Consider the following 11,669-nt stretch of genomic DNA (forward strand, 5'->3'; position numbering starts at 1 on the left):
GGACTATGCTGGCTTGGTGAACCGCCTGTACTCCCAGGACTCGGGAGCAGAGACAGAATTGACAACCTGGATTGGAGAGCTCTGGGTTCAAGTGATTGACCCTGCATTAATATATAAACAAGAGTGATTGATGAAGGATATCAGGCCTCCACCCAAACCTATGTGTGTGCCCATAGACACACATATAATCACAGGTTCATCAATTTAAAAAGAGCATTGTAATGTCTTTGTTTTTGACGTCAGTATTTTATTTACGGCAACATGACTCACGTGGTTAAAATATCCCCCTTCCAAGTGTTTATGAATTTTCTAAAATCAATTTATTCTCTTATGTATTACATTCCCCAGTTTCCCTTCCCTCCTTTCCTCCCAGCTCCACCCTCTCCTCACCCACTTCTCTGTTTCCCTTCAGAAAGGAATAGTAAACAAACGTCGCATATCAAGTTACAATAAGACTAGGCACGTCCCTTCATATTAAGGCTAGACTACGCAACCCAGTGGGAAGACAAGGGTCCCCATAGCAGGCCAAAGCATCAGAAACAGCCCCACTCTGTCTCTTCGGTGTCCTATGCAAACAGCAAGCTACATAACTATACCACATGCGCAGAAGGCCTGGGTTAGACCTCTAGCCTTGCATGCTCCCTGATTGTTGGTTCAGTCTTAGCATCTATGAGTCCTGGCTTCTTGATTCTCTGGGTGTCCTTCTCCTCTCTGGCTCCTATAATCCTTCCTCCCCTCCTCCTACAGGGGAATGGCTTAAGTTTGAAAGTATACTCTGTATTCTTAAGTTGTTAAATGCAAATAATTTTTAAGTGAAAACAATTACTATTATGTTATTTTTCTAAGAACAAGGTAAGTGAATACTCAATGGAAAAGAAATATGCAGTGATATTTATGTAACCCATTTGGTCAGGGATCCACTGTTGTAGTGGTTAACGCTTACAGTTCCTTAAATAACATAATATTCTGGGGTGGGGGAAAAGATGGTTGATGTTAGTGATCTGGGTGCCTCTAAATACGTTCCCTTAGAGATTTTATTGTGACAGAAGTTCAGAGAACAGTAGGTTGCTTATCAAGAATTTCTAAGATCTTGCCTAGAAGGAAATATATCCAAACGTACTTGATTTGAGAAACTTAACTTCACATTTGTATATTGAGACAAAATAGTAAGATTTGTACAAACCGTCTTCGGTCTTTGCAACACTAAGTTGGCAGAGGGGTTTCTTTGAGCATTAAGGAAAAATCACAATGAAAGTGTCAGGACACTTTCTTACGTTATTCCTCTTGTAAATGTAGCTCCCTGAGAGTTCATCTTGGAAGAACTGACACAGGAGGGTGTCAGGTGGAAATCGCATTTCCCAGAATTCCTCAGCCCAGGCTGCAACAGAGCAGATGAGAAGAGCCTCTGTTGAAAATGAAGAGGACGCGCTCACGGAAAGCATGTGTAACCCTTTGCCTGGGCACGGAAGTACCGAGTGAAGTTTTAATTGTTTGCCGTTATCTGTCCGCATCATGTCTTCATTTGGTTCTGTTTAGGTTCAGGCATGCGCAGAGTTGATCATCTCTTCCATTGAGGGACCATCGGAAGGAGCTGATTATAGATCGGTTCCTTCATCTTCTGTGGTGTTGGTGTTTGCTATGTTGTTTGAAACAGTTAAGACCTTCAGTTTTTAACATGTCTACAGTTAAATATAAGTCTCAAAACACTTTTGAGGACAAATAAACATTTTTTGGGCTTTATTTTCAACCGTCACAATTCCTATTTACTGTCAAGGACATTTCAGAACTGGTCCTATTTGAATGTTGAGGATGTCCAACCATTATATCAACAAGCTACTAAAAGTCAATCTCCCCGAAACTGAACTGCTCTTAATTTATTTGTTTTTGCTTTTTTTCTCTTATTTTAAATTGATATAACTAGAAAAGAACACAGATTGAAGTAAAAATCACACAGAAAATCTACCGTTCAGTTCCACTGTTGAGCCTAGTTATAAATTCTCAGGTGTCACACATCTCCAGCCTTCTCTGGATCCCCTCAGGATTTTCCGGAACAGGTTTAATTCTTACATAGCAATAACAATTATGAAAGTGTTGTCCAAAGTTACGTCCTTAGTTGCTGTTTTGCTTTTTGAGATTTTAGGTGAAAGGCTTCATGGAAATATCTAGAAATAAACAGTGTATGTTTTATTGTGTGCAGCTTTCTTAGTGACATGTTCAGCACTCCGTCCATCCAATCCCACATGGCATCTGGGCTAAGATCACTGACTCTCATGATGTTGCTGTGTTTGTGTTTAAGCGGTCCTTACTTTAATCAACAATGGCCCCGCAGTGCAGCAGTGACGATGATGACGGTGATGATGATGGTGACAGCGATGATGGTGATGATCACGATGATGATGGCGGTGATTTCATTGAAATGGATTGCTGTAATCCTTCTACTTTACTCTTGTTTTTAATCTCTTGCCGTGCCTAACTATGATCTCAACTTTATCATAGGCGTGTTTATATAGAGGAAAGATACGTCTGTAGAAAATTTGGTGCAATTTTTTTCTTGTGCCTGTTAGGATCTTGAATTACGTCCTCTGTGGAGGACTGGGTGGGGTGGGGTGGGGGTGTGGCTCCTGTGTTAGAGACCATCAACTGAACAAAAGTTAAGGCTTTGGAAGGGGAAGGAGGTTTAAGTCTAAACTCAGTTACCCGACTCAGTAAGTTAGCACAAAGGGATACATACCTTCTTTCAACCATGGTAGCATTTCGTTTTCTCTATATATATCCCTGCACACTTCAATGCACAGTGGAAGCTCTGTTGTACTGTGTCTGGCCAGAGTTTTGCATCCGTTTGCAACAGGCAGTAATTGTAGCTGGTGTGCCCTGTACCTGGGGTGTAGAGGTGCTGGCGTATGGAGTTCCCTTTTGGGCAATGTTCTAGCTGGCTCTGCGTATTTCCTCCTGCCCTACCTTTCCAGACTTCCTTCAGTGACGCTCTTATGTTTTATTTGTTTTCTCTGATCTAATATGTTTATGTGAGGACTGTTTTAGAATACATAAAAGCCCATTGTGGGGTGGTAATTATAAACCATGGTTCTCCCTAGCACCTTCTGTGGTCAGTTGATAAATGCATAATCACCCAGTGACTTGAAAAACTCAGACTGAGGGGCCAGAGAAGGTTGTTGTTTTACTCCACCCCTGTGAGTCAGAGAAATGGATTGAACTGTAAGCCCGAAACCAGCACTTCAGTTTGATGAGACTCGCCCTAAGAGGCAAGTGTCACTGCATGTTAGAAGTTTATAAAATGTTATGATCTGCCTTAGTCCACTGGAACCAGCCTTAATAATAATAGCAATATTTTTTGGTAAATTCAATAGCAATTTTTAAATAGACCTGTCAGGATATGTTTATGCTATAATGGACATATGGCTATAAGCATTTGCTTTCTTCTTCCCCCTCTTTACTCTATTGGAGAATGAAGCCAGGGTGTCATGCATGTTAACCAAGCACTAACTCTTCCATTGAACCCACTCGCAAGCCATAGACATTTTCATTATGTCTAAAAGTGAGAACAGCTGAGCCTACTTGGCTCAGCTTGGCCTGGCCTAATCATCTGAGAAAGAAGCCTGGAATGTTTTATCTGAAATAACTGGACCCTCCGTGGATGTTGCGTTCACAAGGTCATTGAGCACCAGAGTTCCCAAGCCCTAAATAGTCACTTAGTAAACATACATTGAGAACTTCCTCGGTTCTAGGCCCCGGGTGGAGAATGGAGGTAACAGGGTTCTAAGGAATCTCTTCCCACTTATCTCCTGCTCCTTTAGCCTTTCCCAGTCACCTGCAAGGCATTCTAGCCTCTCTCTCTCCTCACCCTCAAGAAGGTCTCTTCTTTCTGGAGGATGAGATTTTGTCTGGGCCTTGGGCTGGAAGACTGACCCTACAGAGGGATGCTTCCCCGCAGGAATGAACTAAGATCTGCTTGGCAGATTACCAAGAATGAAATTGCAGCACATAGCTAAAGTATACAACTTTATATACATTGTATATACATAATTGTGTAAATGTCTGTTTTTCATTTCTCATAACAAAAAGTTCCCTGGAATTATATTAAAATGCAGTGAGACTTCTTTTCTAAGGTTGTTTGAGGACCCGATGACTGCCTGCAATAAGCAGGGATTGTAACATGAAGTCACCTAAGACAGGCTTAAAATAATTTGATACAGTGGAGAAATTTTCTGACGGGTCTTACAAATAAACCACTCTGAGAGTCATCTCCAAGTCAGGCTTTATCTTAGAAGCATCTGCTTATAACCTTGGTAATGACGTGTCTGAAGCAGACCGGATATGGCAGAGCTGTAATCAGGGGGCTTATTATCAAAAGATCTCCCTTAATGTACTGTTACCAAGGTGTTGCTGAACATCACAGATCTCCAGCCTGACACATCCAAAGGTTACTGTTTTGTCTCCAATACTTGAAGGGAGAACAATGCATAGTGTTAGTCAGAGCTTCTGTGGAAAAGGCTAAAGATAAGGACAGCCAGGGGACAAGGACATTGGGTTGGTTAAAATCCATCTTTCAATAGGTTTGCTGAACCGTGCCTCTTAGAGGAGGCTCTGTCGGCCCAGAGAAGCACCATTTTCTTAGTTGCGCAGAGCTTCTTAGTTGGATGGTCTTGTTTCTAGCATCTTCATCTGGCCAGGGTGGGTGCTATGGGGCAGGTCTTGCACAGCTGAGACCTGAGAAGAGCTGACTCACTGAAAATGGGAACATCATGGACTTAGGATGGCATTCTTTCCATCCTGATAGAGGAAGACTCCAGCAAGTCTGGGCTGTAGGCTCAGGTTCTCTGTAAGAAGCATGGTGGTCTTTCCCTCTTCCAGGAATCGTTTAACTGCAGAGCTGGAATCATTGCTGAGTCCCGTGAAGACAGGGCAGAGTAAGTTCCCCAGAAGGCCATTCTGAGAGGTAGATCAGGGCTTCACTTTAAGTCTAGCTCAAGGGCATTGCTAAAGCTCAGCCCGAATTTCCCTCTGTGTCACCACCACATGCTGCTTCCATGGAACAAAGTTGGGTCCCATTCATTTGTAGAGTATTCTATACTCTTAACAAAATCCTCTTGAGTGTGTGTATGTGTGATATAACAATGTAACAAGCCAGTAATTAGCATACTGCCCCATTAGCTCAGAGAGAGAGAGAGAGAGAGAGAGAGAGAGAGAGAGAGAGAGAAGAGAAGAGAGAGAGAGGGAGGGAGGGAGAGAGGGAGGGAAGGAGGGAGGGAGGGGAAGAGAGAGGGAGAGGGAGAGAGAGCTATCAATAAAATTATACGGGGGAAACTATCAGGAAATGGATACAAATGTGGATAATTGACACTTTTTTCTAAGAGACCAGAGCAAATGGATTTTAAAATTCTCCTTCTAGGATTGAACTCCTATAAACTGAAGGCATCAATACTTGACAATGCCCATAGCACACTAACGGAAAATTCTGTAAAGGAAGCATCTATTCTCCTATTACCCAAATGTAAATTATATGTGCTCTTGAGGGGTGCCCTTTATTTAATTTTAATGCATTTTAAACTTTAATAGGAATTACTCTACATGAATCACTCTTTTTTCAATCCCATTAGCACACAAAACTTGAGAAAGAGATTTTATTTTCTGGTAATTCCAAGTTTTTTTTTTAATGTAGTTTAGCATGCAATATTATCTCTTTCATGGAAGAGGAATTTAATGTTTGCTGAAGAAATTTCAGTATGATGTGTTAGCCGTGCTCTACCATGATCAAAAAATGACTTTGACTCTATTTCCAGCTAAAAAGGAGTCTTCTATTTCCATTAACATCCCTAAAACAATCATTAGTTTACATCGAAATCAAGCATACAGTTTCTTTTTAAAGGAATAGACTGGCATTTTTGTGAAAGAATTGTGTGATCAAAGAGATTTAGCCAATTTTTCTAAACAAATACATACATATGAAATTTGAGGTTTGTTTTTTTTTCAGTTTTTTTTATTTATTTAATACTTAATAAAAATTCTTTGGTTTCCGGGCAAACATCCCCCTCCCCCCTCCCCTTCCTTATGGGTGGTCCCCTCCCAACCCTCCCCCCATTGCCGCCCTCCCCCCAACAGTCTAGTTCACTGGGGGTTCAGTCTTAGCAGGACCCAGGGCTTCCCCTTCCACTGGTGCTCTTACTAGGATATTCATTGCTACCTATGAGGTCAGAGTCCAGGGTCAGTCCATATATAGTCTTTAGGTAGTGGCTTAGTCCCTGGAAGCTCTGGTTGCTTGGCATTGTTGTACATATGGGGTCTCGAGCCCCTTCAAGCTCTTCCAGTTCTTTCTCTGATTCCTTCAACGGGGGTCCTATTCTCAGTTCAGTGGTTTGCTGCTGGCATTCGCCTCTGTATTTGCTGTATTCTGGCTGTGTCTCTCAGGAGCGATCTACATCCGGCTCCTGTCGGTCTGCACTTCTTTGCTTCATCCATCTTGTCTAATTGGGTGGCTGTATATGTATGGGCCACATGTGGGGCAGGCTCTGAATGGGAGTTCCTTCAGTCTCTGTTTTAATCTTTGCCTCTCTCTTCCCTGCCAAGGGTATTCTTGTTCCCCTTTTAGAGAAGGAGTGAAGCATTCACATTTTGATCATCCGTCTTGAGTTTCATTTGTTCTAGGCATCTAGGGTAATTCAAGCTTGAGGTTTTTTATATTTGAGTAAATTAAGTAAGTTGGAACTCTGTATTTGATACTTATAATATTTAAATTGGAGACTCAGAAAGCATGGGACCCTCTTACTCTGTAAAAGAGAATAGGGCTGCTATTCAGTGTTTGAATGTTAGAGCGGCATAAACGAGGCCTTGGCATTATAAAAGAATGAAAAACGTTTGGGTCATGAGTTGAAGTATTTTTGAACTTTTGGAAAGAGAAACGAGAAATTCACTAGCAACCTTGATGCAAATTGGTACTTGAAGACTGCCAGACAAGAGACAAGAGACTTCCAGATTTGAGGTTGAAGGAGAGAGGGCCAGGCTGGAAGGAAGACATTACCGAGGAGAGTGATACACAGTGCACCCAAAGGCAGAGAGGTAAGGTGGCTGCTGAGTCACTGAGGGGAGCACAGGGTGAACTAGTTTGAGCAGAAATGAAATTGCTTTCATGGGAGCATGAGGCCATAGGCTAGTCTGGAGCCATCAGTGACAGACCTTGTATTCCACACTTATGCAGCGGTATCCTGTGAGGAGTCAAACAGTCAGATACTAGGACCAGTTGAAGGAAGTCAATACTCATAATGTCCTTGGAACTTCTACTTCTCTCATGGGGCCGCTGAATGTGGAATTGGCAGGAATGATAACAATTTGCTATGGGGATGACGTCAAGGCAGCTCTACTACATCAACGCTGTTGGTTGAGGTTGAGGGATGAGTTATAAAGAGAAAAGGAAAGGAGATGCGGAGGGAGAGGAGCAGGAGAAAAAGCAAGAGGAGAAGGAGGAAGAGCGGGAGACAAATTAACAAACAGTCCTAGGTAGAACCAGTGGATAGCCAGTTTTAAGAATAAACAAGGAGGGAAACATGGAGATAGACAAGGGGAGGCAGAAGGAGATTAATCAGAACAAGTGTTGAAGAAGCTTAAGGACAGAGACCCTCAGGACTGAGAGAATGCTGCTGAATTAGAAATTAGAATTCTCAGGTCTTGAGAGAACAGTCTTAGGAAAATGGTAGGGATAAAAGTCAGAGCAGGTAAGATTAAGAACTGTGTCAGCAGTCTGTAAGTTCATGTTTTTTAGTGACCAGCATTGGGTCATATTTTAATGAGTCTGTATCTAAAGAAAACCGTACATAGGTCATTAAAGATAAGCATGGGAATTAGACCCTAGTGGCTAAGTTACAAATGTCATAGCAAGGATCTGGCAAACTTTCCACACTCACCTGGTTTGGGACACTTAATTTCAGACTCTCCGCTTGAATCTGTACCTTCACAGGAAACCTCAGTTGATCCGAGAGCCAATAGCTGGATATAGGAGGCAATGTTTTTAGTATAGATCTCTTAGGGAAGTGGGAGAGTATTGATTAGTAGTTACAGTGAGGCTGCGCAGTTTGTCTCTGTTTGATCCATGGAGATTTAGCAAATACTTTTCAGGAAGGATTAGAAGGTGCATGACCTTTTTGGAGGAGCTATGGAGGGCTTAAGGTTCCAAATGGGTGTGCTAGGCCCAGTCTCTCTCTCTCTCTCTCTCTCTCTCTCTCTCTCTCTCTCTCTCTCTCTCTCTCCCTCCCTCCCTCCCTCCCTCCCTCCCTCTCTTCCCCTCCCCCTCTTCACCTCCTCTCTCTCCCTGCAGATCAGGATGCAGAATTCCCAGCTAGTGCTCCAGTGCCATGCCTGTCTCCTTCCTGCCATGATGATAATGACTAAGTCTCTAAGACTGTCAATAAGCCCCCAGCTTTCTGTTCTAAGAGTTGCCTTGGTCATGGTGTCTCCTCATAGAAATTTAGTAGTGATGAAGTCAGTACAACCAGTTATAGTTCAATTCTAGATAAACAACCAGTAATTTTTAGTATCATGTCATCCCATCCAACAAGATATAGAGTCACCAAAGACACAAGCCTCCGGATATGACTGTGAGGGATTATCTTGATTAAGTTAATTGAGATGAGACAATTTGCTGGAATTAGGGGAACTAGATAGCTGTATTCCCTGAGCTGAGGTCTTTAGTGAATAAAGGAGAACTCCAGCAGGCCATAAACAGCATCTCTTGACTTTTAGACTTAGCAAATCCTTAGGAAGGATTAGAAGGTATGAATACAATGTGACAATATGCCTTGATCTTCTGCTGTCATAATTTCTCTGCTATGATGGCCATACCCTCAAACCATATGCCAAAATAAACCCTTTCTTCCCTAAATTGCTATGTAGCACACATGTAATTGTATATTTACATGTATTACAAAATGCTCAAGTTGATGCATATATGACCTCATTAATAATAAATACCAATATTTTGATGTTCTGAGACTGCTTACAAATTGAAGGCAGGCTCTGCTTCCTTTTTCCACAGGGATAATCCCCAACTATACCTGCAAATCCTTACAAGTGATTACTGAGTCTTTAAATGTCCTAGTTACCTTGTTGGTATTAGTTAATGACTGTTGCCCTTAAAGTTCCAGGAGGAGAACAAATGATGGATGTACCAGGGACACAGGCTATGTCTAATACTTGATATCTTTTTCTGATCATTGTCATGCTGTTGACTCTTGTCCCGAGGTCATTCTCTAGACCAATGACCCTCAAACTGTGAGGAGGTTTTCCATGGTAGGCTCCCATGATACAATGTTTTGTGTCCCAGGTGTATAATCCCTTCATTGATGTCTAACAAAGAGTTTGGGCATTCCAAGGATGAGGGTTACTGGTTCATGGTGTCCATCTAGCATCCTCAGATTTCCTGGTCCTGTGTATGGAAGTCAAATGATACTCTGTTAATTTCAGGGTCCTATTTGTCACTGTCTAGTGGAGATGGGACATTGTTCCACACACATCATTTTAGTTCTGAGCCTAATTATTATCAAAATTTCTCAGCAGATCTTCAGTTCTAGGAATATAAAGTATATCATAGGCTAGCCTCTGGTGGCTTCACAGATCTGTGTGTTCAGGACACAGGAACATGTATATGTGATAATGTTCATTTTTTTATCCTGTTAAAACAAACAAACAAATGAACGAACAAAAAGGGCACTGTATATAGCCCAGACTGCCCTTAAACTCACTATGGGAGGCTGACCTTGACTTTGTGATTCTCCTGCTTCCCTTTATCTTCCAAGCTCTGGGATTACAGGCCTGTAGCACCATGACCAAATAAACATTTTGTCTCGAGAAATGTTATTTATAAGTTACTAAAGTATCTAAAGTCTACTTAAACATTTTCAACTCATTTAACATACTTAGGAATTTATCACTAACATTTTGTGGTTAATACCAACTGAAGTTGTAAGCAAAATAACTCTTTTCTAATTCAAGTGCAGGATTTTCTGCAACTGTGTCAAAGTGCCTAGGAGGAGCAAATTAAATAATGATCAATTAATTTTCGCTCACAGGTTAAGAAGAGATATTGGCTACCTTTCAAGGTAGAGACATAAAGTAGCTGGTCAGATTGCATTTACAGGATACAAAAAAGAGACAAATGCAGGCTTCCTTCTCCCCTCCTCCCACAACTTCATTTATTCAGTCCAGACCCACAATCATTTGAATATCAATATTCAGGGTGGGTCTTCCTTTCTCAGTTAAAGTTTTGCTGAAAACATCATCACAGAGACACCTAGATTGTGTCTTATAGGTATTTCCAAACCCAATCAAGTTGACAATGAAGATCATCCAGGAACAGCGACCCCTAGTCAACTTGATACCTAAACATGCAATTTTAATACAAAAAATTCTATTGTTGTATTTTCTAGGACTCATGGTCATTTTATAACTCAAGATTTATCTCTAAGAGTACCCCAAATATTGGCAGTCCTGTCATTAAGAGCCCAAAGGTGTAATATCATTTAGCTAATTTGAAATACTGTCAGCCTGCTTTCTAAGTATTTATGTTTATACCTATGGACAAATATTAATGTAGCCTTAATGAGGGGGCAGGGGTGAAGGAAGAATGTAAGAGCTGGAAGCCATGGATGTGAAGGGCTGAGAAATCTGGGAATGGCACAGTCGTTAGAGTCATCAAATCAACTCATAGAAACTGCCGTAACCAAATACTTGACAAAACAATCAAAGGAAGGGGGTGAAGTCCATCCTGACATAGAAGTCATGTCTGTGAGCATGTGAAGTACATGGTCCATTGTATCTGCAGCCAAGGGGCAGAGAGAAAGTTAAGCTCTGGGGCTCATATTGTATTCTCTTTTCTCCTTCTATGTAGGCTGGATGGCAGGCAATGGAAAGGTACAATCCCCATTGAGGATGGGTCTTCTCTCTTCAGTTCAACCTCTCTGGAAACAAGCATTCTCATAACCAAGTTGAAAATGAAGATTGAATATCAGAACTTCTGCTTTATTTAGTATATTTTAAAGCTTTTTGGGTCTAGCTGTTAATGTACTATTGGTCTTTATTATATTAATGATTTGTTGTATTAATGATTATTTATTAAAGTATGTATGATTTTTCTCTATTACTAAATATGCACTAAACTAAGTGGTTGTAATAGTTTACTAAGTGTTAAACCATAATGTCAAACAATGCTAAGCAGTGTCTTTTCATTGCCCACCACAGAGTGTGCTTTTAACAAAAGAATTGTATCTAGGAAGTGACCCAGAACTCAGCTTATTTTTGGAACTAGATATATGTCAGGAGATAATTTATAGACTCAACTAACAAAATCAAATTTTGTTATTTGGTTGCGTGAGCAGACATTTGTCTTCGGGGAAATGCTTCTTCTTCTTCTTTTTTTAATATTGCAAAAGCAAAAGCACTTCATTATTCTCCAGTTTCAGGTAGGAGGGTATGAGCAAAAGAACATTGTTTGGGAATTAATTGATCCTGAAGCTCTCTCACAAGTACTAACTGTGTGAGCTTAGGTTTATGATTGATTTTCTACGTCCCTGTTATGGCTTTTGTAAATTCAATTGCCATAAGGATGTTTTTAACAAGAGAGTGTGCTATTGACAGAACAATTGACTTTTCCTCAAATTTGTTTAAAA

At 41.0% G+C, this 11,669-nt stretch overlaps 1 long non-coding RNA gene across 1 annotated transcript; it reads left to right on the forward strand.

Annotated features, from left to right (window-relative positions):
- Nucleotides 1-499: 499 nt before the first annotated feature.
- Nucleotides 500-11,155, forward strand: LOC148001096 (uncharacterized). The gene is made up of 3 exons (XR_015638431.1): nt 500-852; nt 1,297-2,426; nt 10,892-11,155. It is a non-coding gene; the product is annotated as an uncharacterized LOC148001096 (long non-coding RNA).
- The last annotated feature ends 514 nt before the right edge of the window (nt 11,156-11,669 follow it).

Source organism: Rattus norvegicus, chromosome 15 (genome assembly GCF_021556685.1).
Source record: "Rattus norvegicus strain SHRSP/BbbUtx chromosome 15, alternate assembly SHRSP_T2T, whole genome shotgun sequence".
NCBI lineage: Eukaryota > Metazoa > Chordata > Mammalia > Rodentia > Muridae > Rattus > Rattus norvegicus.